The 18,531-nt window shown below is 47.6% G+C and overlaps 1 long non-coding RNA gene across 1 annotated transcript in view; it reads left to right on the forward strand.

Moving 5' to 3' along the window:
- Nucleotides 1-18,531, forward strand: part of LOC147724418 (uncharacterized) — a 107,697-nt gene that overhangs the window by 342 nt on the left and 88,824 nt on the right. Inside the window, exons 2-3 of the long non-coding RNA XR_015310093.1 lie at nucleotides 7,218-7,487; nucleotides 15,401-15,502. This is a non-coding gene — a long non-coding RNA (uncharacterized LOC147724418). The remainder of the gene's footprint in view (nucleotides 1-7,217; nucleotides 7,488-15,400; nucleotides 15,503-18,531) is intronic.

Here is an 18,531-nt window from a genome sequence, read left to right on the forward strand (position 1 = left end):
GCACAATCAGTGGGGGAAACTGTGGACTCTTCGGAAGATGTAAATGCCCAATCTGACTCTGAGAATAGCATGACACTGTTCCCCCTGGTCACTCCTCAGACTGCCAATGACTATCTGGGGGTGACGGAGGTGCTCTTCTCCTGCTGCTGAAGTGGACTCTCAGATGAGTATATATATGTATACGAATGTTGCTGAATATGCCAATTATGTGATTACCTATGCAATGTTGTCATGTTGGTTAGTCCCGATGTCTATAATACAGGTTCTATCAAGGGGTATTGGTTGGAGCCCTAATGGAACTGAATATTGAGCATTGTGTGCAATGTGCTATGAGGCGGGTGGTGGCCACTGCCCCTAAGGTAACTGCACTTAGGTATGGAAACTACAGAGTTTTGTTGAGTTTCTTTCAATGGTTTGGTCCTCTTATATTGAATGGGGGATCCTAGTATTGGGAAGTTTACTGGGGGTTATGGGCTCCGCTATATGTGCTATGTGGGGTGCTCAGTGTACGGGGAACTATATCATGAGCAGTTTGTACGTTAGAAAATCTGATGGCACAACCCAATAGATATAAATATACGTCCTGGAATGTGAGAGGTATGGGATTGATACACAAAAGACATAGAATTCTGATACAATCAAACCGAAGAAAAGCACATATAGTTTTTCTACAGGAAACCCATCTGATACAGGCGGAAGCTGATAAGCTTCTAAAGAAATGGAGGGTCAGTTATTTTCTACTTCTTACTCTGCATTTGCCCAGGGGTAGTGATATAGTTCAGAAATGGCACCCCCTTCACGATTCAAACAAAGGGCAGAATCCAATGGGAGATATGTACTGTTGCATAGCCTGTTAGACGGGGGCAACATAGTGGTAGGGAATATTTATTCCCGAAACACGGAACAGGACAAATTTCTGGCACTCCATAGTTCTGCCTTAGTGGGTTGGGAAGGATATCCGTGGATATTGGGAGGTGATTTCATGCAGTGCTGGATTTAGAGTTGGATAAATCACACCCTCCTTTGCAGGGTGCGAGACGTAGGAAGCAGGCAGACGTGCTCCAGCCATGGGCTGGAGACTGGGAAGTGGGAGACAGATGGAGGGAGAAGCACCCCATGGACAGAGAATACTCATTTTTTTCAGCACCGCATGGCCTACACACTCGATTAGATAGAATATTTTGTTCGCAGAAGTTACTGGACACAGTGATAGACACCACACATTTGGGCAAAACGTACCCAGATTATAATCCAATTGAGGCCACATTACTTTGGGGGAAGGTTTTGACGCCCATCCCAACATGGCGATTGCACCCCTCATTACTGGAGGACTCGGTGCTCCACAATGCTCTCTCTATAGCCATAACCCACTACTTTACTGAGAACACAGATTCAGTTAGCACACAACAGATTGAATGGGACGCCTTCAAAACTGTGATATGAGTGGGGGCGAACAGTACAAAAGTAGGTGTTCGTGCAGCCCTCTATGGCAAGCTCACGGCAGTAGAAATTAGGCTGGGATTGCTGGACCAGGAAGCGGTAACGAATGATTTGAGAAAAACAGGGTTGCAGGAACTGCATGTAACACACGCTGAGCTTTTGGAAGTGCTCCGTGTCATAGATTATCGGTTATACACCCAGAAACAGCATGTGAATGTGGATAGGGCGGGCCCATTGCTTGCTAGGATAATTAAAGATGCACCACCAGTATCTCCCATTCTTGAAATATCTACCCCGAGCGGAAATTAATGTCGCTTTTCGGAGGTATTATGAGGAGCTGTATGTGCCCCCGGACGAGGCTGGGAAGGAGGAATTTGAGGTGTTTTTCAGGTGATTGCAGCTCCCAACATTAAGTGATGAACAAGCAGCAGAATTAACTCAGCCAATCAGCCAATCACAAACATGGAAAGTAAAGCAGCGATTAAAACCCTTCCCTGTAACAAATCGTCAGGTAGTGACGGCTTTGCCATTGAATTCTATGCAGTTTATTCTGAGTTCTTGGTTCCCTGACTACTGGAATTGTGCCAGGAGCCACTAGAGGATGGCTTACTCCCCCTCACTACTTTACAGGCGATGGTGGTCTCCCTTCCGAAACCGGGTAGTGACAGCAGAGACATGGCAAGTTATAGACCCCTCTCACTCCTTAACACGGATTACAAGATTTTGAGTAAACTATTGGCAACTAGGCTATTGCAATATTCTCCCAGATTGATACACACTGATCAGTGTGGGTTTGTACCAAACAGCAGTACGGCACTCAATATTCGGAGGCTTCATCAGGTAATGTTTATAGGCAAGGTAGCAAAGGTCCAAGGATTCTAAGGCTTAAACAACGCTTAGATAAGCTGTTTTTATCGGTGAAAATAGACACACTCGAAGCTCTGGACCTCTTGGGCTTCATGTAGAAATGCAGGTTTGAGAAGTGCTGAGTGTGTACTCTATAGAAAATTACAATAATTCTTATCAGGAATAATATCCGTTCTTTCAGGTCGTCATACAGAGGACAAAACTATTTCTGGTTACAATAGGACATCTTTATTATTTTTTGTGGGACATGGACAGCCGACACGCGTTTCGCCCCCTCTTGGCGAGTTGCACCGGGGCTTTCTCAAGGCTAATTTCACATATGTGGCGTATATTATTATAGTTTCCAATTTTTGTAGTATCCAAAGTACAGGGAGTTCAATACTCCAGGAGCAGAAGTTCTTCTGTGAGTTCAGAACCGGCGGCCACAAAGTTCATCCTCAACTTTCTCCTGTGTCACAGGAGATCTTTTCTATGGAGTACACACTCATCACTTCTCAAACCTTCATCAGGTAATGTCCCAGGTGCCTGCGGACACTGCTCCGGGGGCTGCATTTCTTCGGAGAACGCAAAATTCCCCAAAATTCTGCATTCTGCGACTTCGCAAAATGTTTTGCGTGTTCGCGTTCTCAAAATGCGTGTTCACAAGATATTTCACCCCAAGCACGCAAACAGCGATTGCGAACAGGAAAAAAGCATCGCAAACAAGCGATTCCACGTGTTTGCAGAATTTCTGCGTGTTTGCGGAGAATTTTCACTGTTTCGCAGAGATTTGAGTAACGCAATTATGCAAATTCCGCCCACCCCTAGCAAATACAGTTCTGGACTTAGTTACCGATATCGGTAGCTAGGCGAGTAGCCGTAGCTAAAATGGTGATGCTACCAAGACTGTTATATTATTTCATTGACCTGCCCATTATGATTCCGCTTCAGACGTTTAAAACACTGGACACCCTGCTGGTTGAATTGATATGGGGTTCGGGACGTAGGCGTATAGAGCTTTCTAAGCTACAATTAGCCACAAAGCAAGGGGGTATGGGAGTCCCTGACATGAGAGCTTATTGCTACGCAGGTCAGCTGCATGGCTGGAGTGCTGGATAGCAGGCCGTGACCTGAGAGAAATATCCATGACTCCCCAGGTGTGGGAACATGGGGAACTGCATGTACTAAAATTCTGTTGACTGCATCACCAAGCATTATACTAAAATAACAGCACCCTACGCCCCAAACATACCCCTGATGGGCCTTTCACTTCCATCGGGAAGGGTGACTCTTAAACATATATATTGGTAGAGACGGGTGTGTCCACGATAGGTGCTTTCTTCACCAATGGTACATTAATCAATCACGACACATTTGTACATGAGATGGAGGTAACAGATAGATTGTTTCTGCTACATGCAAACATTTCTCGCTATATCAAAACGGTTTGGAACCCGGTAGGGGAAGAGCCGCTGACACATGCACTAACACACATGCAATACTTGATGGGTGCTGGCAGTCACCTGATGAAGTGGTTGTACTGGGGTATCCGCACACACACATCCGTGTCACTACAGTTGATCTGAGACAGGTGGGACACGAATGTTGGCTGTACACTCACCGATAAGGAAAGGGAGATGCTGTTGGAACACTTGTGTAAGGTCTCTAGAAACCTGAAGTTTAAATGTATCCAGCTCATGATTTTGCACCATGCGTACCTAACCCCCCACAAGCTCAGCCTAAAGTTCCCAGAGGTGTCAGGTGATTACCCCCGCCGCCACTCGCCTAATGCTGGTTTACTGTACATGTTATGGGATTGCACAAGACTCCTGCATTATTGGTCATCAGTGCAGGAACTAGTAAAAAGTGTGGCACCGACGAGGAACATTCGGTCATTGGAATGTTGCATTTTAGGACTAGGTCCCAAGGGGAAGAAGGGAAGTCCTGCCCACAAATTTGTGAACCTTGCACTGATCTTGGCAAAAAGAAATAAAAACATGAGGTGGAAAGCTATCAGACTGTCCCTGTTATTAGACTGGTATAATGAAGTGGTGCGATGGGGAAGGGCAGCGGGAGCTGAGCTTCAGAGAGAGGAACAGAAAGGGATGAGAAAGGTACCTATCTCGCCAGACTGGAATGCAATGATGGAGGAATTTGGGGCCAAAGAATTACAAACATAGAATTAGAATGTATAGTCTGGGGCTGCAAGTAGTGTCAGATGGTAAAGAAATGGGAAGAGGTGGGGCAGTCTAACTTTATGCGTATTGCTCAAGTCATGGACTTTATATGTGAAGATATGCATAACTGTGTCCCCATGATGGATAACCACATGCCATGTATGAAAATGTTGGCTTGAGCCGGTTGGGGGGTGGGTGGTCCAATCAATCAATCAATCAAGGAATTTGTAAAGCGCATTACATACCCGTGAGGGTCTCAAGGCTCTGGGGGGGAGGGAGCCACTACTGATCGAAGAGCCAGGTCTTGAGAAGTCTTCTGAAGGTCAGCAGGTCTTGGGTCTGTCACAGGTTGGTGGGGAGGGTATTCCAGGTCTTGGCAGTGAGGTGGGAGAAGGATCTGCCAACGGCTGTCTTTTTCTGGATGTGTGGGACCGTGTCGAGGCTGGCTGAGTGGAGGCTGCGGGTGGGGGTGTAGAAGCTGAGTCGTCCATTGAGGTATGCTTGTCCGGCGTTGAGTAGGGCTTTGTGTACGTGGATTAGGAGTTTGAAGGTTATCCTCTTGTTGATGGGGAACCAGTGTAGGTCTCTCAGGTGGGGAGTGATGTGGCTGCATCGGGGGATGCCGGGGACTGGTCGTGCTGAGGCATTCTGGATGCGTTACAGCTGTCTCAGGAGCTTGGTTGTTGTTCCTGCATAGAGGGCGTTTCCGTAGTCCAGCCTGCTGGTGACGAGGGCCTGGGTGACGTTTTTTCTCGTTTCGGAGGGGACCCACTTGAAGATCCTGCGGAGCATTTGGAGGGTGTTGAAGCAGGATGCGGAGACGGTGTTGACCTGCTTGGTCATGGAGAGGGTGGAGTCGAGGATGACCCCCAGGTTGCATACGTGGTTGGTGGGTGCTGGGGCTGTTACCAGCGAGGTAGGCCTCTAAGAGTCGTCCCAGGCTGAGGGTGTGGAGCCGAGGATGAGGACCTCCGTCTTGTCAGAATTCAGCTTCAGCCTGCTGTCCTTCATCCATTTGGCAATGGCCTTCATTCCCCTGTGGAGGTTGACTTTGGCGGTGAGAGGGTCTTTGGTGAGGGAGATGATCAGCTGAGTGTCGTCCCCGTAGGAGATGATGTTGAGGCTGTGCTGGCGGGCGACATGGGCGAGTGGAGTCATGTAGATATTGAACAGCGTTGGGCTGAAAGAGGATCCTTGGGGTACACCGCAGATGATCTCGGTGGTCTTGGAACAGAAGGGTGGGAGTTGGACGCTCTGGGTTCTGCCAGAGAGGAAGGAAGTGGTCCAGGCGAGGACCTCCTCTTGGATTCCGGCGTCGTGGAGGCACGCTGCTAGGGTGCGGAGGCAGACCGTGTTGAAGGCGGCTGAGAGGTCCAAGAGGATGAGGGCGGCTGTTTCTCCTTTGTCCATTAGTGCCCTGATATCGTTGGTGGCGGCGATGAGGGCGGTTTCGGTGCTGAGGTTGCTGCGGAAGCGGGACTGGGATGGGTCCGGGATATTGTTGTCTTCGAGGTATCGGGTCAGTTGTCTGTTGACGATTTTCTCTATGACTTTCACCGTGAATGGTAGCAGGGAGATGGGCCGGAAATTCTTGAGGTCCTTGGGGTCCGCCTGGGGTTTCTTCAGTAAGGCGTTGATCTCGCCGTGCTTCCAGCTTTCCAGGAAGGTAGCTGTCTCAAAGGAGATTCTTTCAATTTCTTTTGTTCCTGCAGGAATGTAATGTTAATGATGAAACTTGTCGGATATAATATTTGTATTTTTGTGAAAATCAATAAAAATGTGTTTTAAAAAAATGTATGATTTCATGGGAAATGTAGAAATTTCACATCATGTAAAAAGAGAAAACACATTTTAACTTATTTACAACTGGACATATATATTTTTTTACATACCAAATTATAATGATGTTTGCTATGTTTATTAACCCACATATCACTCACCCTGGATCTAGTGCCTCGTACCAGTCTTTTGGGAGCAACCAGTAGCTCCCACACACCTTCAGAGCAACTCACAACCTTGAGTTATATTTCAAATGAGGTCATATTTTCAATTCAAAGTTAAAGGAAGACTATGTTCATGTGACATCATGATAATCAGGCTGCAGATAGCAGGGCCTGCCAATGAGAAGTGCTCAGTCAGATTTGTGGAGCTGTGAACAAAATGATGGTTCAGAATGCTTTTAAATGGAAGACAAATGAAATGGAGAGTTATAAATTCTAAACAGTTTAAATTTCACAGGCTCTCAATCCCCAATACAAATATATCCTCTACATATGCACACATTCATAAATCTCCAAAGAGCACGCTGTCACTAACCCACATCGCAGCCCTTTCGTTGGGCTCTTAGTCATGGTATTTAGTTCAAATGATAGTATCTGGCTTTATGGGTATTAGCCCTCTCGTCAATGTAGCTGTTTACAATGTGCAAGTTGTTTAGCCTTCAGTATTTCACAAATGATATTCACTGATGAGAAGTAGCTCTTATTAAATACCATGTTGGAGCCCCATTACGTAGATGACGTCTCTGGCCTAGATGATACAATTTAGGGAAGGAAAAGGGATACGGGTGGTGAACAGGTTACAACAAAAGTAATAATTATTGTCATGTTTTGGCAACATGGAAGTCAAAAATATATTTTCAAGTCACTGTTGACTAATGCTTGTCATTGATGTAGTAACATTGTTTTACATCAATACAGACAAAGAACAGGTCACAAAACCATCTTTATTCTTCCATTTCTTGTATCCAAACAGGTCAACACTCATCAGAAAAAGGAGATATGGAAGGCCATTGCCAAGAAGGTGTGGACCCTGGGGGACTACAAGCGGTGCAGCATATCTGTCGGAAAAGGTGAAAGGACTTATGACGCTGGACCAAGAAGTCATCAGAAGTCCAGCTCGGTATGTCCTCCCAACGTGGGAAGCGTGTGCTCTGCATCCTGACCCATCTGATGGCCTGCATCCTTGTGGTGGCCTATCCAGATCTTGATTAGGAGTTGAGAGCCCAAAAGCAGCATCAAAGGGGTAAGGTCTAGTGTGAGTTCAACATGTTTCATAACATATTACTGTTACAGAAACTCATTTTGTCATCAACATTAAGGTGGACACATGTTCAGTGCAGAAGAAGAGTTCTTGAAGGTGTAGGTTTTGCACAAGGTGTATGATGATGTGCTCTGAATATAAATTTGTGGAAAAGAATACTACTAGATTTCTGCCCACTAACAAAGAACTGGTTTTTGGAGACACATGCTTGCCTAAACAACAAATATATATCTGACTTAGTTTGATGTTATAGGAGCCAGTTGTATCACACAGGCCACTAGTTTTATTGTGTCTTGTGTGCGGCTCCTTCAGTATTGTCAATGATGTATAGTTAGCCCATTACAGGTGACATAGCATCAAATGCAGTTATAATAATGTAGATGTTCCAAACGTCACATTAGCAAGATGTTTTTTTTATAGCCAGCTTTATTGAGAGTTTTACGGCAAAGCCGAGCACCACACAGTACAAGGTATACTCATCATACATGTATGACATAGCAACAAGTCCAAAAATGTATAATGTGCAACATTTCTATATCAGATCGACAGCCCCTAGTATCTGCACCATTTCCCCCATATAGTTTCTTAGGGCAGCCACAAGCTTCAAAAACTGGCTTTTCCTGGTAGGTTCACCAGTCCACTCCTGCACTCTGCCATGTGCAAGTAATTAAACTGTATCAAACGCAGGCTCATCGAGATTGCAAGCTCCCTTGGTGCCATGCAAGCCTTCCTCCAGTTGCCTTCATCAGAGTCCCCCACCCATGATGCCCACCTCTGTCGGGCCCTCTCAAGGACATCCGGGGCATGGATCACCAGCGACCTGTAAATCGCTGTTGTAGCCCCTTGGAAGATTTCTGCCTCCAACGGACTGTCCTCGGGTAAAGGGTTCTCCGGTAAGTCATGGGCCAGCAAGGCATGGTGAAATTGGAGATACAGAAAGAATTGCGAGTTAGCCAAGGAAAATGTGACCATTCTATTCCTGGAATTACATAATGCTCACCCTCTTATATGGCCGGGATGCCCGTCACCCCCTCCCAACACAATCCCCAAGGATGGGAAGTCTGACGCAGTTCTGAACTTTTGGAAGGCGGGAGGGAGTCACCCTCCCGGCCGTATTTATTAAAATATGAAACAAAATTTAAAACATTAAATAAAAGTTTCATAATCATGTACAATTTTACATTTATTACATTTCGATGAAGACATGTTCTTTGGCTAACCTTAACAAATCTCTAATACAAAGGTTTCCTAGCCGAGTCTATCATCCTGCAAATGCATACATTCTAAATTAAAATTGTACATCCTAGCATTAAGGGCCAACGGCAAGGTCTTAACCGGTGTCAGATCCCTACTACCAAAACTGTCGCCCTCACTGTGTGAATGACGCATGCGCAGAGGACTGTACCCTCATTGCCAACTGCAATTTCCCTTGTCTTGTTTGGGGCCCTCCTTTCCGCTCGACGCCATCTTAAAGGTCGTCCGAGCTCCCGTGTGAGGTATCTGTAGGAAGGACAGCGTGGACTCCCCCCCTATCCCCACACTCTCTATCCGCCGTCGCGGATATCCGGGCCCCGGGAAATTCATAGGAGGGGCATATAGCCGCCTCCTCCCCTGGGAGGGGCCTATGGCTGTCTCCCCCTAGGCGACCCATCCTTAGTGGGTTCCGCCTCTCAGTGGGAGGGGCCAATGGCCGCCTCCCCCCGGGCGCTCCCATCCATAGTGGGTGGCGCCCCCCTCTAGGGACCTTGAAATTACTGCTCACCGATCATGACCTTACCGCCACAGGCCGGATAGTTGACCGGCTATCCGGCCCCCCCCAGACTCCTCCTAAAGGTCATGCTTCCTCAAACCCCTTAGCCATGCTATGAAGTCTCCTATGAGTAAAACATTCCCCTCCCGGGACAGGTGAACCCCATCATTCAGATACATGTGATCACCCCGAATACACCCATGAGGAATACTATGCAACTGCGCAGAGCGAAACAATCTACCAATTTAATTGTTAACCTTCTTCACCGAATGGTTGAGAGCTGACACCGAAAGGCCCCCCCCGCCATGCTTTCCTGGGAATCATGTGGGACCAGGCAATCGTGCACCCCGGGATTCTTTTTGCCAACCAACTAACAGCAGACAAAACTTGCTCGAACAATATTCGTCTACCCAGAGTCACCAAGTCATTACCCCCCAGGTGCACTATGACTACAGATGGCGGTGACCTCTGCCGCCCTAAGAGACCCTCAACAAAAGATTCGAATTGGTCAATACAGAGCCCGCCCCTTCCGTGGAAGGCCACTCTGTACCCGTATTCCCCAGCTGCGCGAGTTGCGTCACCTGCTTTGAATACGTCCCCGGCCCGCCTCACGTATGAGTGGCCCACGACCCACACCACTCTCCCCTCAGACGGTGATCCATGACCACTGGTCTCCAGGTACTGGGTCGACTGCAAATTCCGCCCCGCATAACATGCTTGCGAAACTGAAATACAAACAAAAGACAAGAAGCGTGAGTGCATGTCCATTGACTTACAACATGTGCAATCGCACATACCTTTTGAAGCAATTCGAGGACCATCGTCCCAACTGTTTTACTTCCTCCGCACTCTGACCCCTGGAGGTAGCCACAGTAGCCGCCCGATCCTAAAAGAGTGGGTCCCAAAATCGCTCGGGTCCATGCCTGCAGCAGCGATTGTGAGCGCCAGCACCCTCTGAAACTGAAATCTCGTCAGTGGGGTGCCATCCCTGTGCCTCAGCAAACTTCCCCCCCACGTAGCAGCCCTCAGTGCCAAGTATTCCTCTATACACAGTATTGGGCACGTGGGGGACCCTCGCATGCGCTGCACAATAACACTGTTCCCCGCAGCCCCCTGGTCGGTCTTGGACCTGGCTATCGTAACAACCATCGAATCACCCCTAATTAGAACGTGATTCCTGCACAGGCCTCCCTCACCCGCATCGCCCCATGGAACGCCAATGCGAAAGCTGCCCGGAACAAAACCGCCTCGAATTGGGAGGAGCATGTCTCGACTAGTTTCGCCATAAGTAGGGACAACCTTTCTAAGCCAATCGGGTGCCTCTCATCCTGCTTGCGACCCTCAAGGCGCTGCCAGCCGCGCAGGGCTTTTCTCGCCAAAAAGGAACTTGTTGGGTCTTTTATGCCTTGCACCTGCGCCATAAATGAAATGGCCGCCCTGTGCCTACTGGCCGTTGCCGCCGACCGGCCTTCTCGGTGTGGAGCTACCAAGAACCCCAGGAAGGACTCCTCCTGACCCCAGTTCAGACTCCCTGTCGGACCCAAAAATGTGCAATAGGAACGAACCGTTCCTTCATATGCTTTCCTTGTCATGGGGGCTAAGCTTGCTGCCACGAGGTCTTGTAATCCGGGGCACCGATTAGCCAAAGCGCTTCGGGGAATGGGGCCGCCACTAGGTCCGCTGTAGGTAGATAACCCCTGAACGCCTGCATATGTGAACGAGAGAGTGCATCAGCTGCATGATTCAGTACGCCCGGCACATGTTTCGCCCTGAACTGTACATTCAGTCTCATGCAAAGCAGCACAATTTCCTTCAACAATTTCAAGATCCATTTGCAGCGTGCTGCCTGATTGTTAATGCATTCGACAACAGTCATATTATCAGACCAGAATACAACAGAGCGGTCTCTGAAATCGTCCGGCCATGCCAGCAGAGCCACAAAAATAGGGAATAGCTCCAGGAACCCAATGTTACTTGTGAGACCGCATGAGTGCCACCATGCCGGCCATGTTTGCGCCGACCATCGGTTACCCAAGATGGCGCCAAATCCCACGCTCCCTGCCGAGTCAGTCCACAAACCCAGCTCGTCCGAAGACGCTGGCGGCTTGTTCCACACTACTCGACCGTTGAAGTCCGCCAGAAATGCCAACCAAATGCGCATATCCTGGCGAACCTCTGCCGACAGTCTCGTGCGGTGGTGTCCTTCTTTGAGACCAACCATAGCTTGTGCAATAGAGCGTGAGAAGGGGCGGGCCATTGGTATAACTCTCAAGGCAAAGTTAAGCTGACCCACTGTTTGCTGTAACTGGTGCAGGGTTACTTTCTCTTTACTAAGGCAAAGTTCAAGGGAAGCCCTGAATTTAGCTACCTTTCCCACCGGCAAACGGAAACATCCCTCCACAGAATCGAGCTCAATTCCGAGAAACTCCAGTGAAGTAGATGGTCCAACCGTCTTACCTGGTGCCAATGGGACTCCAAACTCCCTCATGAGGATGCAAAATTCCTGTAGCGCCTGCGCACATTTCGTGTCGCCGGCTGCTCCCAAGAACAGAAAGTCATCTAGATAATGCATAACATGCCTATGCCCTGTGGCCTCGGTGAACGCCCACTCTAAAAAACAGCTGAATTTTTCAAAATAGGCACAAGAAATGGAGCAACCCATTGGCATGCATTTATCCATGTAATAACTCCCTTGGAATGCAAAACCTAGCAGACGCTGATCCTGTGGGTGTTCCGGGAGCAACCGGAACGCTGATTCGATATCTGATTTTGCCATCAGCGCCCCGGGGATTTAACATGGTGACGGCATCATCAAATGATGCGTACCGCACCGAACAAACTTCTGGGTCAATAGCATCATTTACAGAGAAACCCCTTGGAGCAGACAGATTATGGATCAGCCTAAACTCCCCCAGGTCCTTCTTCGGGACCACCCCTAATGGGGAACAGATGAAATCCGCCACTGGCGGGCACTGAAAAGGCCCCGCCACTCGCCCTAGGCTCACTTCTTTTGCGATTTTTCTCTCTACCACACTTGGATTATGCTGCGCGGATAGCTGGTTTTTACAAAAAGGTTCACCTCGAAAATCCCCCACCGGGATGTGGAAGCCGTATAAGAATCCCTTCCTCAGCACCCCAGCGGAGACATGATCAGGGTATTTGTTTAACCAAGGAGTCATAGCCATGAGATCAACGGGAGTCGACAATTGTTCGCAATGATCCACCTAAGTCCTGCTTGGACCCTCCTTTACCTCCCGCCCCGTTATTTTTCGATCTACATGAACTCTCCGGGTGTGAGGAATTCCCACAGCCCGCACACGCATGCTTGAACCTACATGTTCCCTGCGGTCTGCTACAGTTGCCTCGATTGAAGCCCCAACAGACCCCCCGCTTTCCACCACTCCTGCCGGTTTTCGGCTGGTGATCCCCACCGGCGCCCGCTTGAAAGGGCACCGCAGGCTTTTGGCGGGAAACCCCCAACCCACTCCCGCCTGGAGAGGACGTGGTCCCAGGCAGGAGTTGCTTATGCCAAGAAATTGAGTCGAGGCAGTCCCATGTCAGCGAGGAATCATACTCTTTTGCTTTACGGAATTTCATGTCGTAACCTTTCCATTCATCCCCCTCATACATTTCATAAAAATCCATTATGCGAGTTTGATAACAAGACAGTTCAGTCAATACCTCGGGCTTACGTTCACCAATAATCGCAGTAAACATTGCAAAGGCCTTCGCCCAATTCGTTATCGTCTCCTCCACCCTAAACTCAGCCATCTTGGCGCGCCAAACGCTCGGGTGCCACAAATCTTTCTGAGTTTTGGCATATTCCATCTCGCGATGGTCAGTTAATAACGAAAACATATTGACATACTTGTCTGCCCATATCAATTCTTTCGTGGCAATCGGGATATGTTGTACCACCCTCTCCCGTCTTGAGGGTAATGAGCCCTCCCCCGCCAGCGGCAAAGCGAGCTTACCCGGTTCGGTCGGTGTTCCCGCCGTTTTCTCGCGACCAGCCGCCGGTCCTTCCGGTATCACCTGTGGGGAAACAAGAGGAAGATTCGCCTTCGCGGCATCTCGCGACTGCCGCAACTGCTGGATTAGTAACTTGGCCTCTTCGGCCGTGTCTCCGGGCGCCGTAGCACCCCCTGCCTTCTTATTGAGCCATGCAGCCAACTGGGTGGCCAATTCAGGAGGCATATCCTCGTCGTTAGCGGGCGTAATCACAACCGGGATCGGTTGACCCGCGTCTGGGATTGGTACCGGGTCATTAGCTGGTGTGACAGGGGCTACCGGGGGTGCCTCAGGGACCGGAACCTCCCCTGCAACCGCCCTCCTCTTGACCCGTTTCCCTCTACCCTCGGGAACGATTCCCGGCAAGGCCGGTCCTATTACCTTCTTAGGGTTACCAGGCTTGTTCATTGCGGCCAGTTGCTTCTTGATGACCGCCAAATCTCGCCCAAGCGCTGGGACTTGTCCGACTTTTCGTTCCATGCCCGCAATTCTGTTCACCAACATGCGTAGCACCTTGTCTGTCTCGGAACCCTTTCCTGCTTTCTTGCCAGACATGGTCTCGATTATCCGCTCCGAGTCGATCAACACGGTCCTGGATCCTTCGCTTTAAAGTCACTGCAAGAAAAAACACAAGGATTACAAGTTCTCAAAATTGCTCCTTGTTCCGTCGAGGGCTCACGAGCAATGAGTGGGTGCAGCCTTCAGAGCACAGGAACAAGAGGACGCTTCTTCGGATTCCCGCTCTATTTATTCTTCTTCGGGAGGGCGTGTACCCTCCTCTGGTACGCCTACTGGGCGTGGTCATCAGTGTAGGTGTCTAGGACAACCCCTCTTGGGCGGGAAAAGGCGCGCCCCAGCTACGCCGCTTCGGGCATACCAGCCGAGACACGCCCCCCGCCCAAAATGGTTTCCCGGGAGGATCGGGGCACCCAACCATACGTTCGGGGGGACCGAGCGGTCGCCCCTTTCCATAAACATCTCTGAGATAGGATATGTCAAGACCCTCTCATGGCACAAACCCCATCCAGGGCCAATAGCACCAAGCCACGTTCCTCACCATAGGGAAGTCATCCTGGTTAGGTGGCAGACACCAACCAGTAGGGCGAAGGGCCACCCTCCAACAGGTAAGAGACAATAGTGTACAGGAAGACAAGGTTCCCAGTAGTCGTGCGCCATATGAAAGATCAAGCCGACCATCTATCCCCAATGAGTGTATTTCCAGGTGGTACGCCGGGTCATCCCACCCCCACAAACCAGTCTTTGATCAGCGGAAGCTGTGCTGCCAGATAATTTAAGTAGATATCCAATAAACCCAGGCCGCCGTCCAAAGAAGACTTGCGGAGCAATTGAAAAGCTACCTTAGGCTGGTCCCCAACCCACACACAGTTGGACGCAGAAGACTTTGGGATGTGATTTTAGTTTTTAAATTGTTCAGTGATTGGCTAGGAAATCAATTTCTAGCATTGAGAGATTTATTTTGGAAGTTAGCAGCTCTTCTTTGTTTGATTTCGAAGAGTGTTGGATGTTCAACCATTAGATTTAGGGATTAGGTTTTACTAACCAGACGGAGTATTTTTTTAGATTTGGTGTAGTAGAACTAAAACTATTTTAAAATCAAAAGTTTAGGGTTGATGTTGTGACTCAATTGTTGATTTCATATGTAAAGCCTTACAGAGCAGTTTCAGTGACAACTATTGCAAGATGGGCGCTATGAAGGAAGCAGGAGCTGATGTTGAGATATTTAAATCTCATTGTTTGAGGAGAGCTATGGATTCCAGGGTATTTTGTGGAGGGGACCGGTTATGTTAAACCAGTTGAGCATGTATCTAGTCTTGTATTCAGAAGCTTCGACCATGCATAATGCTAGCCTCCTGTGTCGCCATAAAATGACAATTCTCAAGCAATTGTTGATAGGGGATCATGATTTTATTAAAAACAAGGCTAGTGTTATCCCTCCATTCCTAATCCATGAAGTAGGAGGTAGGATACAATTGTTTGACATGGTATTTGAAACTATTATTTTAGATTGAATGTGCTTTGTTTAAATGACAATAAAGATGTTGATAAGGCATAGAAAGGATTTCATTCATAGTTTGGAATATTACAGCAGATACATGTATTTTCATTTTTATAGACTATATACAACGTTGCACAATTTGGAAGGGAGAGAAAGCGGGATGATCAAGGACAGCACCAAAAGAGGACAAAGATGGAGTGTTGGAGAGTTTTAAGGACTGTGAGTTCATTTTGTTTGTGTTGTTATACAGTGTTCTCATTTTGGAACTTTGAGGTGTTGCTGCTCAGGAGGGGTGAATAAAAGTTTATGCATAATGCTAGCTTCCTTGTCTTTAATAAAATCACAATTCTCTATTCACAATTACTTTCAGAATCGGCATTCATAATGCTAGCTTCCTTGTCTTTAATAAAATCACAATTTTCTATTCACAATTGCTTTCAGAATCGGCATTCTCTTGGCAATGAGAGTGCCATATCATATAAATTCTAAAATAAGAGAGGAAGGTGCAATATTAGTTTCCCAGCTGCAACAAACATATTGACTAAACTGAAGAGTAGACAAAGCATGATTACCCCATAATTTTAAGTCAAATAAAGACAGTCAAAAACGTGGGGGCATTTTCAAGGGTTCATGACTTTCAGCTTTCCTTTATACTGCCATTAGTAGTCCCAGACGTTGACTAACTACTAAGTGCAACTAAAGCAGCCGTAGATGCCCAATTGTGCAGAATATGACAGAAAACAGAGCAGCACTGTTGATTTTTCTTTATAGGTGCTAACCATGATTATCTAACAGTACCTTTTCTTGCTTTTTTCATAAGGAGTGAAAAAAGGGCATTTATATTTATTGCTTATATTTGCACACCCAAAATGATCAAATTCACCTTGACCATTGAAAATAGTAGGAAGCCCCCGATCCACATAGGAGGTAAAACTAGAATCTGGAAGAATGTCGATATTTCTGCTTTCATTGGTACATTAACATCTTCCTGTCCTCTTTTAGATCAGGATACTGAAGAAATGGAAGCAGCATTTTCTAGGTGGCTACTTCAGGCAGCTGATGCTTATGCTCCTTGCACCAACTTTTCCCGCTCTCGCCCCAATGACGCTCATAGGTGGTTTACACCTCTTTTGAAAAATCTTGAAGTCCGTCAAATGGAGCGCAAGTGGCGAACAGCCTACCTAGAAGTAGACAGAGTTAACTATTGTAAGACACGAAAGGACTACCAAAAACTCATTCAGGAACATAAAACTGACTACTTCTCTAAAAAGATCCTTAATGCCCATAACAAATCCAAAGAGTTGTTTAACATCGTTGAGAATTTGAGTGCTAGCGATAGAACATCTCTCCCGGTAGCTCCTACTCAGGAGCTTTGCAATCCCCTAAATTCATTTTTTTCTGATAAAATTAGCATTATCAAACAAAGCATCCCCATCACTCAGTCTCCGCTCTCATTGTCTGACACTCTTCACAATACTGCGACCCTAAGTTTGCTCCCCCCTGTGGACAGCACTATGCTACTCAAACTCCTTGCCAAAGTTAAATTAGGCTCCCCTGATGACATCTGCCCCCCTTTCATCTTGAAAGAAGTGGGAACTAGTATTCCTGAGGGTATACTTTCTTTATTGAATGGTACGCTCACTCAGGGTAAAGTTCCCGAAAACTTTAAAAAAGCCCTTCTCATTCCCTTGATAAAAAAAGTAGGAGCTAACCCGCAGGACCTGCAAAATTACAGGCCCATATCCCTGCTGCCTTACTGTGCCAAACTTTTGGATGCTCATGTCTGTAACAGCATCTCCAAATTTTTGGAAGAATCAGAGTATTTTGCACCGAATCAGGCTGGTTTCCGCCCATGTCACTCTACTGAGGCGGTTATTCTCTCGGTGCAGAACACTCTGAGACGGAATGCGGATGAAGGAATACATCAGGCTCTGGTGCTACTGGACCTCTCGGCTGCATTCGACACGGTCGACTATAACATCTTGGTCGACCGTGTCGAGCAGGCAGGTCTCAGGGGCCTGGCACTGAGCTGGATTCGATCATTTATCACTGGGCGTACTCAGGCTGTCAGACTGGGACCTTTCTCTGCCCCCACCATACTTGCTACCTGTGGAGTCCCGCAGGGCTCTTCGTTATCACCCTTGCTTTTTAATTTATATCTACGTCCCCTTCTGTACTCCCTTAGGAGGGCCAAAGTGACAATTTTCAACTATGCAGACGATTTGCAGCTCATTTTTCCTTTAAACACCAAGGACGCTGTGGTTGAATTTCAAAATACTATGTCCCACATTTTAAACTGGATGACTGCAGTCATCTGAAACTTAACCCTGGCAAGACCGAATTGGTCTTGCCGGGACGTAGTGCGCTTAGTTGGAACCCCAGCTTTTGGCCTTCCAGTATGGGAGCCCCTCCACTCAAGTCTTCCTCGGTCAAGAGTCTGGGTATACACATCAGTGAGGACCTTTCTCTCAAAAAACAAGTAGGAGCAGTTGTTTCAGCTAGTTTTTTCCAGCTGAAGAAAATCAAGAAAATCGCCAGCTTCTTTTCCCCAGCCGCCCTCACTCAGATTGTCATCTCCCTGGTTCTGTCCAGACTAGATTTTTCTAACAGTCTCTATTTTGGCATTCAAGCTGGAGAGCTAAAACGCCTTCAGTTGGTTCAGAATCAGGCTGCTAGACTCCTCCTGAACCTCTCTAAGAGGCAGTCTGTTAGATCCGGCCTGAAACAGCTACACTGGCTGCCCGTGGAGCAGCGTGTGGCTTTTAAAACAGGGTGTATTTTATTCAAATCTCTGCATGACTCTGGCCCCCTTTTCATTAGAGACATGTTTAAGAGATACATTCCCTCCCGCAACCTCCGGTCTATCCACAAATCCCTTCTGACTGTCCCACCTTATAAGAGGAAACGTCTTGGAGGCAGCTGTTTTGACCATCTTGCAGCTGGTTTTTGGAATTCCCTTCCCCTTCATCTGAAACTGAATGACAACATCCTCAGTTTTAGACACTCCTTGAAAACCTGGCTTTTCACTCAGGCGCATTGCTGAGCTGCTCCCCCTCTTCTGTGACCTTTGCGTTCGTTCCTTTCTACAGCGCCATGAAGCCCCAGGGCGTACGAGCGCTTACAAATACCTACTAACATTAACATTAACTAACGTTAGGTAACAAGTCAAGAAATAAATGTTTCACCAGCACTAGAACTCAATTTCGGAGAACTGTTTGAGGTGCACTGAGTTTTCACTAACCCTTTTT

The sequence above is a fragment of the Lissotriton vulgaris genome, chromosome 4_1 (genome assembly GCF_964263255.1).
Source record: "Lissotriton vulgaris chromosome 4_1, aLisVul1.2, whole genome shotgun sequence".
In the NCBI taxonomy this organism is placed as follows: Eukaryota; Metazoa; Chordata; class Amphibia; order Caudata; family Salamandridae; genus Lissotriton; species Lissotriton vulgaris.